Below are 13,187 nucleotides of genomic sequence, written 5' to 3'. Positions count from 1 at the left end.
CAAGTTGAATACCAGAAGTTTACGATTGCTGTTTTCTCGGTTTCCTCGCTTTTCTTTCTGCTGGGCGTATACTCTAAAAGTGAACCTGTCTACCCGTGCATGTGTAGTGACCGCGGCTGCGCGACGGGAGCGGAATTTCATTCGGCTCTTTCTTAATTAATTTGCTTAAACAATGCATTTAATAGTGTGCAATTGCCTTAATGTTCGCCGCAGATTGCACATTATTCAATGCATTCGAGCGAATTGATCTTGACAGGAGGCGAATGATTTGCCGCATCTGCAGGCGCATGCGCATGTTGCCGCAACATTGCCGAGTGAGAAAGGCTATGTAGCGGGAATAGAAGCGGTGCATGAACAAAGACAGCGAGGATGTTGCTGGGGAGAAGAGTTTTGGCGGCAGGGGATTTGGTTTTTGGGTGCTGAGTGAGGACGGAGGAAAAAAAGAGGAGCGGTTTTGTTTTCTGGCTTGAGTATCGAGGAAGAGGAAAAATTGAATTGAAAAATCTTGGAGAGGAGGAAAAGGAAACGTTGAATTGAAAAAGTCTTGGAGAGGAGGAAGAGGAAACGTTGAATTGGAAAAGTCTTGGAGAGGAGGAAGAGGAACGCAAGTGATTTTTAAACGAAGGTTCAGTGAATAAGTTCAAATCGTTGACAAATCGTTCAATCGTTAACAAATAATAAAGGCACAGTGATTTAAAGCAAACAGTAGAAAAACAATTGAAAGGACAGATAATCGAAATATCAAATGAATAAAGTTAATATTTAGCGGCAGAAGTAGAGTGTCGGAATTCCCGCGCTGTGTATAAGCCAACCCAAACACATAAAAAAGTGAAGTACGAAATTATAGATAGAAAGTGAATTAACGTTAGTTTTTTTTAAGGACTATATATCTTGTAATGATTAATATTTTGAATTTAAAAACAAAAAATAGGTACACCAGCCGCCAACCGAGCTCGGCGTGACGACCTGGGTGAGTCATTGTTTGGATTTTCTTTTTATTTATTTTTCATTTGTTTTATTATTTTCTTCTTTGTATTTGAACAATTGTTTATTTTTATTTTCATTTTTGTTGTTATGATTAATATTATAGAATTTGATAAATAATGATTGCATAATCTGAAGTAGTTTGAGGACTTCCTCCCCTTAGTTCCTCCTTGCTCCCGCAGAATTCCTATAAAAGGGACATCCTCTAAACGAATCACTGGCCGGAGGATGTCGAGGAAGGGTGGGAACCTCAGAGGCCGCGCCTCGTACAAGATCTGAGGCGGAAGAGACGGCAATCGAGACGGCGATCCGGCGTGGATCTTCCCCTCCTTGATCGCGGCACTCGGGTCCGGAGACTTACGGCACCACGCGCGCGGTCGAGCCGGTTTTTTTTTATTTTCCAATTTAGCTCGCGTTCTGTTTGTCCATCGATAGGCCGTCGCGAAATTCCTTGTAAAATCGACTTTAAAATCCGGTGCGGACCCACGCATCGGAAAAGGCACGTTGTTATAAGTAATGAAGCGTGAGGGATCAAAGCGCTCAAAGGACCCCCCCACATTCCCGAGCCTGGCTAGCACAGAGGCGTGCAAGAACGTGTCGACCGAGCACTTTGATAGAGTTTCAATCTTTGTGGGCAGACCTTCACGGTCAATCTTGCCAATTTGTTTAGCTTTTTGGGATAGCTCTGCCCTCTAGGTCGTTATCGGCCACTCAGGATGATCGAATTGATCTCCTATTCCACTATTATCATTACACATGTCGCAACATTTTCTTCCAATAGCGTGACACTAGTGTTACTATTTCCCCGGCTCAGAAGACCTTTAGAGAGAAGTACTAAGATTGTAGATCCTTTGCTCTAAATGTCGGATGTGGCCATCATCTGTGTTAGTGTTGTTTAAGTCTACATATGCACATTCTTCCAAGAATGTAATATTATTGAGTATTGCATAGCCTCAAAAAATATAGCACCTTTGCGTAAAAAAAGGATACAAGAAATAAGAACACCTAGGAAAACCTCGAAATATAGATTTCCGTCTGACGAGCTGCCTCTGCCCTGGTACGAAACTTTGAAGTCGTCTTCGCTTTTTATTTTTGAAAAAAGTTAAAAAGATAAAAACGTATATATTCGCGTTTAGTACCAGAAACTTTTCACTTGAGTGAGGTACTGATGCGCAATAATTACACATATGGATTACATTCTGTGTATAATATTTTAATGTGAAATAGACTTATATGGAAGAGGAAACCTTACAAAAACAGAGAAAATAATGACATTGTAATATTAATGGGTGATGCAAATTTCACGATGAAGCGAAGATCTTGACAAACTACATTAAAATGTACTCGCGATTGATTTGCTGGTCAGTATGCATTAGAATGAAGGAATTATATTGTAGGCAGGGTGTTGAATGCCAGTCGGCACAATTTTAAATAGATATTTAAATCAGAACTAGTAATCCCTTTTCTACTGAATGTGGCTATGTTTGATTTCAATTATTTCCGGAGAAACCTTAGAAATGGAGGACAAAGACAAATACAAGGACCTATCAGGATACACAAGGACTTATCAAGATACCCGGTCAGAGACGCCCACATTAAATAATTATGGCGTTATTTGCTAGCCCGGAAAATATCTACATCAATTCACGCATTAAATGAGAGCTACTTCCCAACAAGTTGCACTGATTCAAAGACAAATTTTGATCAAGACGAATACAATGTTAACTGCCTTTGTATCAATAACACCACCCAAAGAAACGTAGAAGTCAAAATGTACGTTCATATGTATGTATGTACTACATGCTATCACAAGCTACGCCACTAAAGTCGGACATTTGAACGCAGCTAGGGGGAAAGCAAGATGTAGACTTAAAGGCGCCATCTAAGATAGTATTGTACATATATAATAGTTCCAGGCATTAACACAAAAGGATGTCTGTTTAACGTAGAAAAATGTTTGCTTACATGTATGTACATATGTGTATAGGGATGCATATCATATACGAAGGATATGAAAATGGACAGGCTGATTTTAAAGTCCTTAAAGCTTTTACGACCAAATAAAATCGTTTACGCTGCTCAGTAGATACATAACATCATACGTGAAAAGGGGAATTTTATTGGATGTTCATTTTCATATGTGAAAAAAAAATTTTCATACAAAAGTTTTCAATAATTTTGAAGTATTCGTTGTAAAGGTTTTGTGCAAAAGAAAGTCGTTATTAGATTGGATTTACTTATGGTCACTTGTCCGTTAAAAACAGTTTACTTGAAAATGGTTGAATTTGTTGTTATTAAATTTGGTTTCACTTTTGAGTATTAGTGAGAAGTGTCCTCGTTGCATATGGCGGAAATTTGTATGAGGACTCTGAAAGCCGTTGAATTGACGGAGGTCTCCGCATATATGCGAAAAGGAGTTCTAACTTTTTAAGGATTTGTGTGAAACGAAAGCTTTTTAAAATCGATTCACTGTCTGTCTGTCTGTCACACGCACGCGCTCCATACCGGTTAAACCGATTCGAACGAAATTCGATGTTCAGATGGGAGCTATGAATTGGAATTTAAAGCTGGGTTCCCCATACATGCAAAGAGAGGATGTACGAAATGAAAGGTCCCGATTAGTACTTTCCGAAACTGATATTAAATTGTAAAGTACGTGAGTAAGGAGTCAAATTGTAAACACTTAAATTGCGACAGGACTAATTTTCGGAAACTACCCAACCCGAAATTCTAAAAAAATCCGGACTGTGCGTTTATATGAAATCTAGGCCTCAAATTATGTCTCATTGCAATATCTCCTCAAATAAACTTACTAATAGTATATTACCAACTTTATTATTATTACGTTCTCCCTAGGAGTACTAAACTTGCATACGCGTGCTAAGCTTCATGGAAAGTTAAATCATTTCAAAGTTATCAATTTCGCGCGAATTTACTGCATCTTAAGCCAAACAAAAAAGATGCTGACTTCATAATTAAAGAGAATAATTGGCATTCGAGTGAAATATCAAAATTCCATTCATGAAGAATCTACTTCTCCTCAGCCCTTTCTTGTATCTGTTGTACTTTAACGTCTTCACATTTGCTATAATATCAATACAGTGCTTTCTAGATCAACTTATTTGTGTAAATGGCTTTTTCAAAAATAGTCCCAATTGAATTTTCAACTATCTACACAACGAACTGTCATGCATTCATTAATCCTCACATAGGGAAATGCAAAACCTTTTTTACCTAAAGCGTCGAGTTCCGGTTTCCTGACTTGTTTTGTTTTCATATGGTTACATGTAGATCAGATGAGCCACCTTGATTAGCTATATTTGAAATTAGTTAAACATTATAATATAATTGAGCAAATTAAATAACTAAATCATCACGGAGAACCTTCCATTCAGTTAACTCCAGAACATAAGTATATTAGACATAAAATTTACTGATCAATATTGCATTATCCTGAGGCGATTAAGGTAGAAGCGGTGGTTTCGGAAAGGCCTGCAACAGAAGATTCTGAAAACGAACAGAAGATCCGTTTAGTTCTTGAAAAGTTATTTCTTGAGCTGGAATTACCCGTAATCTCCTATTGTAACATATGACCCATGAGAAATTAATGCTAAAAATGGTGCACGTCGAGAACTGCTAAAAAACATCTTTCACATGCACAACTATCAATACTTATTTACAATTTTCGGTATTTACAGAAATTGTTCCAAAAATGTGGCACTGCAAAAATTGGCAATTTCCCTTTAGTGGATGTTCAACTATCTCGGTTTTAGGAAACTTTCACATATCAAAAGTAAAAGTAACATGGCAATTACTAATCCGTACCTCTCTATAGGGGTCCCTATAATCTTTTAATGTTTTAATAACATCTTGTAACAATTACTGAAATTTTTAAGTACCATTCCAGGCTTTACAATAGATTGAAATCGGGTAGGTATTTTTGTCGTGAAGCAACAATTTTGTTCTGATCACAAAAAACCTACCACTTCCTACCCGGTCATAATATAATCTTGGGAAGCTTAGCCGGCTAAATTTGTAGCCACATAGACAAAATCAGTGAACATCAAATACACAGAAAGCATTTCCGGAACTTAAAGTTCTAGTTTTGCTCACCTCAAATGAGAGCTCGGGTGAATCATGAAGCAAGCAAATTACGAGAATACAATTTAAAAAGTTCAAAAATCTTGAATTTCACTCTACTGATATCATCATCATTAGCCAATGATTCATCCATTATATAGGAAGCCGATTACTTAGAACCTTACTCCAGATTCTTAATACAGAAAATAACTGAACTAATTGCATAGTGGCTGTTTAATGCAGGACTACGTCGGCACACACCCTACTTTCAAATGTTTATAACTCAGAAATATGAATACTACAAGAATGGTTTGGAGATCTTTTTAGTACCAAAGGTTTAGTACCTTTAGCAATATTAGAAGTTCATTAGCATCTCAGTACTTTTTAATTTTCTGAGATTTCAGTACCTTTTAACAGAAACCGAAACGAAATTAATATTTGGCAATATCACGTTTTGCTGAATAACAAAATGAAATAAAATTTAAACTGACGATGTTACATAAAATTCGGAAAAACAAAGCGGCTTCACACAAAGTTGTGTATAAAGTAGGAGGACCCATTGCGGAAGCTGTCGAACGTCCCATCATTCGCAGTTTACGAAAAAAAAACAAGTCGGGAAACCGAAAGCTGAACGCTTCAGGTATGAAAGGTTTTGTTTGCTTCTTGTGTGAGTATATTTGAGTGTAGAACTATCCCATTTGTACGTAGCTGGTTATGTGTATGCATTTAGCATGTCCGATTTAATACTTTGGGTTGTAAATTTATACGGTAAAGGCAATTTTGAGTTACTTGCTAATAGTATGATTTTGATCAAACTTGAAGATAATATGCTTCATATTATATTTTATAGTACTACCAACTTTTATAACTCTGAGATAAACTCAATTTTCCCAAAATAATGGTAATATACTATTATTAACTTAATTTGAACAGATATCGATATGGAGAGTATTTTGAGAGCTGGGCACCATATAGAGGCAGCTTCATGATTTTTTCCAGATTTTTCCGTTGGGTAGTTTCTAAGGATGAATCCGTTAAAGAGATCATCACTTTACACCCCCGTCTTTTTAACAAATCTCAAAACTAAGACCGGTTTCGAAAAGTACTAACTAAGACCTTCCATTTGATACCCCACATGACCATATGCGGTGAAAAAAAATTGTACACCCCCCTTTTACATGTATGGGGCCCCCTCTAAATCTCAACGTAGAAGGATATCACTCATTCCATATCTGGGGGTCCACAGATCCCACCTTCTCAGCAAATTTCGTGTCAATCGGAATAGCCGTTTCTGAGAAAAGTGCCTGAACAGACATTGAACCGATTTTAATAAGGTTTTGTGTTGCAAACGAAACCTTAAAAACACTCAAAAGCGTCATCATAGTAGAAAAAGATGTTCCGACATGCACGGGTGGACAGGTTGACTTTTAAAGCATGCACAGAGCATTGTGGGGAGGGAAGTTTCATATTCGCCCGGTAGAAAAGAAACCGTTCATCTCCGAAAATAACCGCGAAAAAAGCTTGCATTCGTGAAAGGGCGTGCTGTAAAAAACTTCCCGTATTCAATTCTAGTAAAGGTAAATAACACCTATTTAAATTTTGTAGATAAGCCGTCAAAATGCAATCGCCAAGCTTGGTGGGGGAAGCAGTTAAATTGGGGCTTCAAAGCGAGCAGAGTGGACAGATTGATATTTTTTTGACTAGAGTATGAACTAATGCGCCGTCTTTCATATTATTACAAAACAACACTTTGTTTTCCAATAGGACAACAGCACCAAGTATATGTCATTCTTGGCAAGAGAATGGTTATTGTGTAATGTCCCACGCCGAGTCTATATGCCTCCCCAACTGGTAAACCTTAAACTGGTAGCATTTACCCGAACTCCAGGTTCATATACGGCACATCCCCTAAAACAATTATTTCCGGAAAGCATTGTGATTCAGTATCTTTCAAATTCGATGTAATTGCGTACCCAACATTCAAATTGAGGCTTATTTTTTTGCTATTTATTAGAATCGGTTTATTTTTCATTCCCTGCTAATACTTTTGAACTCGATTATGTTAATTTGCTTGGCCTTTCTTTTATTATCTGTATTACGGGGGAGTGAATGCTCTGGTATTTTCATTGTGTCGTCCCATACGTGTTTAATTGCGCGCTCTTTAGCCTCCTCCTCCCTAGAATAATTTTCCGCTGGATACCAGCAATATTGGCAGTCACATTAAGCAATGTACTTAGTTATAGTGCAAAATGCAACAGCAGCAGAAGTGCATTTTTTTTCTTCTTACTTTAACCTAAGTACGCTTATATAAAAGTTCCATTTAAAACCTTTTTGTAACATTTTTCGATATCATAATTTTTCCGCTTCCCACAGCACTGGCTCAGAAACAAAACCTGTCTGACCAAGTAGCAAGCAAGTTTTACGCTAAGTTGTTTTCGTTTGACGGCAATATTGGTATAGTTGCAAGGTACTCTCCACAATATAATGTTGCCCTTTCTCAACGTGTGAGCTCTCCAGTGTCAATTCCAAAGTTTTCACACTGTCGATAAATGAAGCGGGGATGGAAACTCAAAACATCGCTAGACAAGGATCCGTAAAATGTACTATGTGTCAAACAAAAGAACGACAATGTCGTCCAGTTCGTTATGATCGCCATTGCATACAGGAGCGCACCAAAGGCCTTGCTACCTTGTCATTTCTTATCTCAGATACGACCCTTGTAAACTTCCGAGAAAATCGGGCGTTGAACGCAGGAAACATCAACCGAATCTCAAAAATACTAAGAAGTGAAACCGAAAATAACGAGCGAAATGGCGGCGATTTAAGACGGGAGAATGGTCGATATTCAGGTTACTGTCGAATGGGTAGCAAACGCTCCCAAACCAAATACAATGTTCAAGAAAATGCTGAAATTCATGGATAACAAACGATCGAAATTACAACCAAAACATGCTGTTCTGAAACAGTCTTATGTGATTGAGATGATCAGTACTGAAGCGGATAGAATTCGCAATACGTGGACTTCCTAAGCAAATTGTTAGGGACAATGGAAGGGCAGTCTGGGGCACAGTTAGATACTAGACAGCTACCTCACTCCCCCTTGCCCCTCAAGGGGGGAAATCAGTGCGAGTACACACGATTTCAAATTGTTTTGCCCTTGAGCATGAGCGAGATGTACCGAAAACCCGATCAGCTGTGTTTGACATACCGCCCGGACTTGCCAATGTATTGGTGAGATTGGAAAGTTTTTGCTTATGTGTGGTCTGGGGCACAGTAGATCTACTATAGGCAGTACCCTTACAAAAATGACCCCACTTGCCAATGTGCTTGCAGAAGCTTATCTGTACACATCAGAGACGCTAAACAAGGAAAAGGCATAATCTTCGTCAAATCGTATTGGTAAGAGAGAGATCGGTGAGCTTTTGCTAGTCTGGTACTACGGCGTGCTCACCCATATAGCAAAAAGTTGTTTCACGTATTCACTTATACATAAGCAAAAACTTGCCGATCTCACCAATACATTGGCAAGTCCGGGCGGTATGTCAAACACAGCTGATTGGGTTTTCGGTACATCTCGCTCATGCTCAAGGGCAAAACAATTCGAAATCGTGTGTACTCGCACTAATTTCCCCCCTTGAGGGGCAAGGGGGAGTGAGGTAGCTGTCTAGTATCTAACTGTGGTCTGGGGTACAAGAACTTGAAGAGTTTTGCGCTTCTCATCCAATTCTACACACATTGTTGGCCTTTTATCATCCATAACGGCGACGCGGAACGATTCTCCAAATAGACAAGGGGTCTCAGGAAAACAAGAAAAGATCGTGCAACTGGATTTCTAGAAACCGTAGATCATCAAGTGAAATATTCTTTGGAAAGCGAGTGCGTGAAGCTGCGTCTGATGAATTGCCTCTGTTGTGGGGTTTTGGAAGAAATAAGTGGTTTGTTCAAATTGAGAAATGCGTTGACGAAAAGGAAAAGTGGTGAATGGTGGCCATGCAGATCTGCTAGGACAAAGTTACTGTGCCTCTGAGCTAGCCACGTTCTCGAATGTAGGGTGAAGGGCCCTTTTGGACATTTTATTTGTATTTCTATTACGCTGCGACTGAAATGTCTAACAGGTTTAGGGGTTGATGGAACCAGACAAAAATACAAAACGCGAAATTAAATCGATAAACAAAAAAAAACAGTTCGACCAAGTAACCGGCAAACTGTAAACCAGTGCGCCGCGATCGAAGAGGGCAGTTCCATGACGGATCGGTGCGGAGCGCTTTATTGGATGTTCACCCTTTCTGGGCATCACAGAGCGTAAAACTTATAAGAAAGATGCCCTCATCTGAAAGAAAGTTCATCTATGATATGAAATAGAAGAGCGGGAGAGTCCTCAATTAGTAAGCTATTTCACTAGAGCTCATTGTGTATTTTGAAGTTAGAAGTTCGGTTTATTACCATTTAAAATGAGAAAAAAACCTTTTTCCTCCTTGTTGGGAACACAATGATCCCCAGTCTCTCCTCAAGACACAGTGTACGTCGGGCGAGAAGCGTCTCTATGATTGTGATCCCCAACACGGCGGAAGAACAAGACTCAAAATGATAATCAACATTCAGCGAAAATCTTAGTGTGAAAAAAATCAGTTGAAAAAATGGCAACGAAATTCCGGCTTTTGTCGGGAGCGAATTATCCAGTGAACTGTCAAAACTGACGTAAGAACTGGTTGAACGAAATTATCATCACGTCTTGGGCGCATGGGTTCATATACGAAATTATCTAGCTTATTGGCAAGACTTAACTCCGAGGTGCTCAGTATAAGGTCAATCAGAACGATAGGTTCAAATTCTCGATATCCCTTGTACACTTCTGCTGTGAAATCACAAATCCAAATGCAGCGCTAGCCCCTCAATCGTGTTGCTGTGGGCTCGAGTCCCGTTGCTTATGGATGTTTGCCTTTACCTTTGGGCTCAGTGCAGTGCAGATACAACAAAATTGAAGATTTCTAAGGAAATAGGGTGATAGGAAGATGCGAGAACAATCGCGTTGGTTGTGGAAAATGTACTATAAAAAAGTTTGTTAAAGATAAGAAGTAGGTTGTGAGGAATTTTTATTTACAGGATTGAATTGGAAAATGTAGCTCCAAGTAAATATGTAACAGAATTACTAAATATTATAAATATATTATTGGCATAGCAGGAGCCAGATAAGTATATAAATAGAATGTATAAAGACACTAACAAAGTAGACAAGAATCTGAAACCCTGAACGTAGTTACGAAATCAGGGAAGTTCCCCTCAGAGAAAATCTTTCTCCCTACCTGGATAAAGGTTAGAACAATTTAACGTTGTTGTGCTTACTATCACGCTCTATATTGCAGGTATTTCTGTATTCGGTTCGATTTATGGTGGTTACGGTTACCTCTAATCGGGTAGAAACATATTGTTGTGATTTGCCACAACATAGTGAAAACTAGGACAAATTATTTATCCCCTTTTTTCTAGGAACGAATTGACTTCAACGGACGCCATCGACACTTATTCAAACTGATAAGAACTTTTGGTGGTTAATTTTCACAATCTTTACATAATCTTTAGTGAAAAGACTAAGAACCTCTGGATAGCCTTACCTTTAAACGTTCTACATCACCTAACGAACGTCAAACCCCCAAACCTCACTGGTGCCCCTGGAAGACAAGTATTTCAGAGGTCAAATATATAAATTTCATTCCAATGTCAAGAGGAAAATAACGAATTTCAACTCTATTGTATTGAAGATATCATGAAATTATTCAAGCATGTATTTACTTGAAACAGATATACTCCTTAATGTGAAGAGTGCATTTACCTTAAATTCAATGATCGTAGAAATTGGGAATAATCAGTTCATTAACACGAGCCATTTCTACTTCGACTGTGCTATATCTGAAAGCACCAAGCGACCAAGTGAAATTTGTTCCATTTTTATCCCGTTTACAATTCATCAGCCTATATATTATAATATCTTGTCTTCATCATTGTCTGAAGTGCTTTGAATTTTTTTTACTTAGTGGTTGGGTAATTCTATGAAATATGTGTTATTTATAGATATTTATATGAGACCTGTGTTTGATTAATGTATAGGTTTGGGATGGTTAATAATTATTCAAATGGGAACGCCCCTACTTTAACGTTCTAATTTTTCTGGTTATTTAACGTGAGAGTAAGGGCTCTTCCCCTCGGACACCACCTTGTCGTGGTGGGGGGCGCCTGCGGTAGTTTACTACTATACTAAGGGTGTCCAAAAACACATGAAGTTGGAAACAAAAGATTGTAACTTTCCAAGTGGTAAGAAGTCACAGACTTCGAATCCACCCGCAACTTTGAAAAATTAGGCCGAGCCATGGATTTTAAAGGTCTCGTCAGATGTCTTTTCTTCCACGGAGAAATCTGTGGAAGACAGGCTCTCCATTTCAGTGGAAAACCAACACCCGGTGTCTACGGCGCGGTCAGCCAGAAAGGATAGTACAGCAACTCTCCTAATAAGAGGAACTTTAAACTTGACTACGGCCGGCCTGTCGGTGACACTGTTGCCTAACTCGCAAGCAGAAGGGACTACATGCTTGCCTGTCAGAACCTTCTCCTCCACCTCTACTAAGAAAAACGGAAGAAAGGGAAGCTGGTGTTGTGGACGCATCTGGTCTAATTACGGTATGTGGAAATAGATGCATGCATCCCGGACACCGTGAACCTGGGAGGGCTGCCAGCCGGCGACAATGGAAGGCACTGTGAAAGAAGGCGAAGTTTCTAGGGAATGAGGACGGGGGCCGTTGCCAAACCACCAAGTGTGGCGATATGCCGAGAAATCGGGTATCGCTGGTAACTGGTAGATTCACACTGAACGCAGCAGATTTTTCAGTTAGTGGCGGCTTTCATATTAAACGGCACTACAAACATGAGAGTCAGTCAAATTAACCTGTAGCATGCCAAAGCCTCTTCCTATCTACTGGTGGCAAGGCTGGCAAAGTTGCAAGACTATCCTTGTATATTTCTGAGTCACGAGCCATATGTTCGTTTAAACAAACTCAAGGGGACTAGGATTTTGTACGATGAAAGATCCTCAAGGCCGAGGGCCTACGTTTTGGTGCTCAAATTGTTAAAAGCAACCATGTTGAGACAATTCTATTCCCAGCACTTTGTTGCGGTCAACTTACAAGACCAGGTTAATGGTAAGGAGAGAAACGTCATAGTTGCCTTTGATTACTTACCCTATAAATCTTTGTGCCTTCCGTCGACACAAGAGCTAAGGGATCTGGTAGTGTATGCAGAATCATGTGGCCTTCAACTCTTAATAGGTTATGATGTAAACGCACAGCATGTTTGTTGGGGTAGTAGCAAATGCAATCCTAGAGGAGAGAAGTTGTTTGAATTTATCATTTCAGCTGGTCTGATGGCTGAGAAGAAGTGAAGTAATTGATCTAATCTGCACATCAAAGTTGGTAGAGTGGATTAGATACTGCCGAGTGATAGATGAAGTCTCAATCTCAAATCACCATTACTTAGAATTTAGTCTGCAGGCGAACAGTATGTAATACAAAAACGGAATCCCAGGAAAACGGATTGGACCAAGTTCAAACAATTTCTTGGCGACATAGTAGACCTCCCTAGGAGACTCCTTTGGCGATAGAAGATCAATTGGAAACTCTCAACCGCAAACTTTTAGAGTGTTTTGCTTTTGAAGCTTATCCTATTTCCGGAACACGGTAAAACCAACGGACGACTTCTAAATCGCACTTGCAAAAGCAATAAGGAAGAAGACTGGTTAAATTTCTGAAACTCACAGCGTGAATATAAGAGGCTCGTAAAACGTTCGAAACGCGACACTTTTAGAGCATACTGTGAGGAATTGGAAGGTGAATGGGAGACTTCCTGGCTGAGAGTCCTTAATAAGGATGAGCCGGCCAAGTTGGACTCTCTTGGAAAGCGGGATGTTACTTTCACGAGTTCTAGACTTGAGTCCATACAGACTGTCTTGGAAGTACATCATCCGGGAGAGCAAGTCTCAGAAGTTGGAGGAAGAGGACTGGCGATTTCTGTAAAGCATTCAACACGAAGTTGTTGCAAGAGAAATTGGGACACTGCGAGAGAGGTTGTTACTAACG

General features: G+C 39.4%; 1 protein-coding gene across 8 annotated transcripts in view; it reads right to left on the bottom strand.

Moving 5' to 3' along the window:
• The window catches only part of LOC119649969 (platelet-derived growth factor receptor alpha), a 157,111-nt gene that overhangs the window by 92,763 nt on the left and 51,161 nt on the right, over positions 1 to 13,187 (bottom strand). Inside the window, exon 3 of one of the 8 annotated variants that reach the window (XM_038052417.1) lies at positions 10,677 to 10,733. The exons of the other annotated variants lie outside the window; for them this stretch is intronic. The gene's annotated coding sequence lies outside the window, so the exon portion shown is untranslated. The remainder of the gene's footprint in view (positions 1 to 10,676; positions 10,734 to 13,187) is intronic. 8 annotated transcript variants of the gene reach the window in all.

This window comes from Hermetia illucens, chromosome 1 (assembly GCF_905115235.1).
Source record: "Hermetia illucens chromosome 1, iHerIll2.2.curated.20191125, whole genome shotgun sequence".
In the NCBI taxonomy this organism is placed as follows: Eukaryota; Metazoa; Arthropoda; class Insecta; order Diptera; family Stratiomyidae; genus Hermetia; species Hermetia illucens.
The sequence above is the reverse complement of the archived record's forward strand: the minus strand, read 5'-3'. Positions and strand labels throughout refer to the sequence as shown.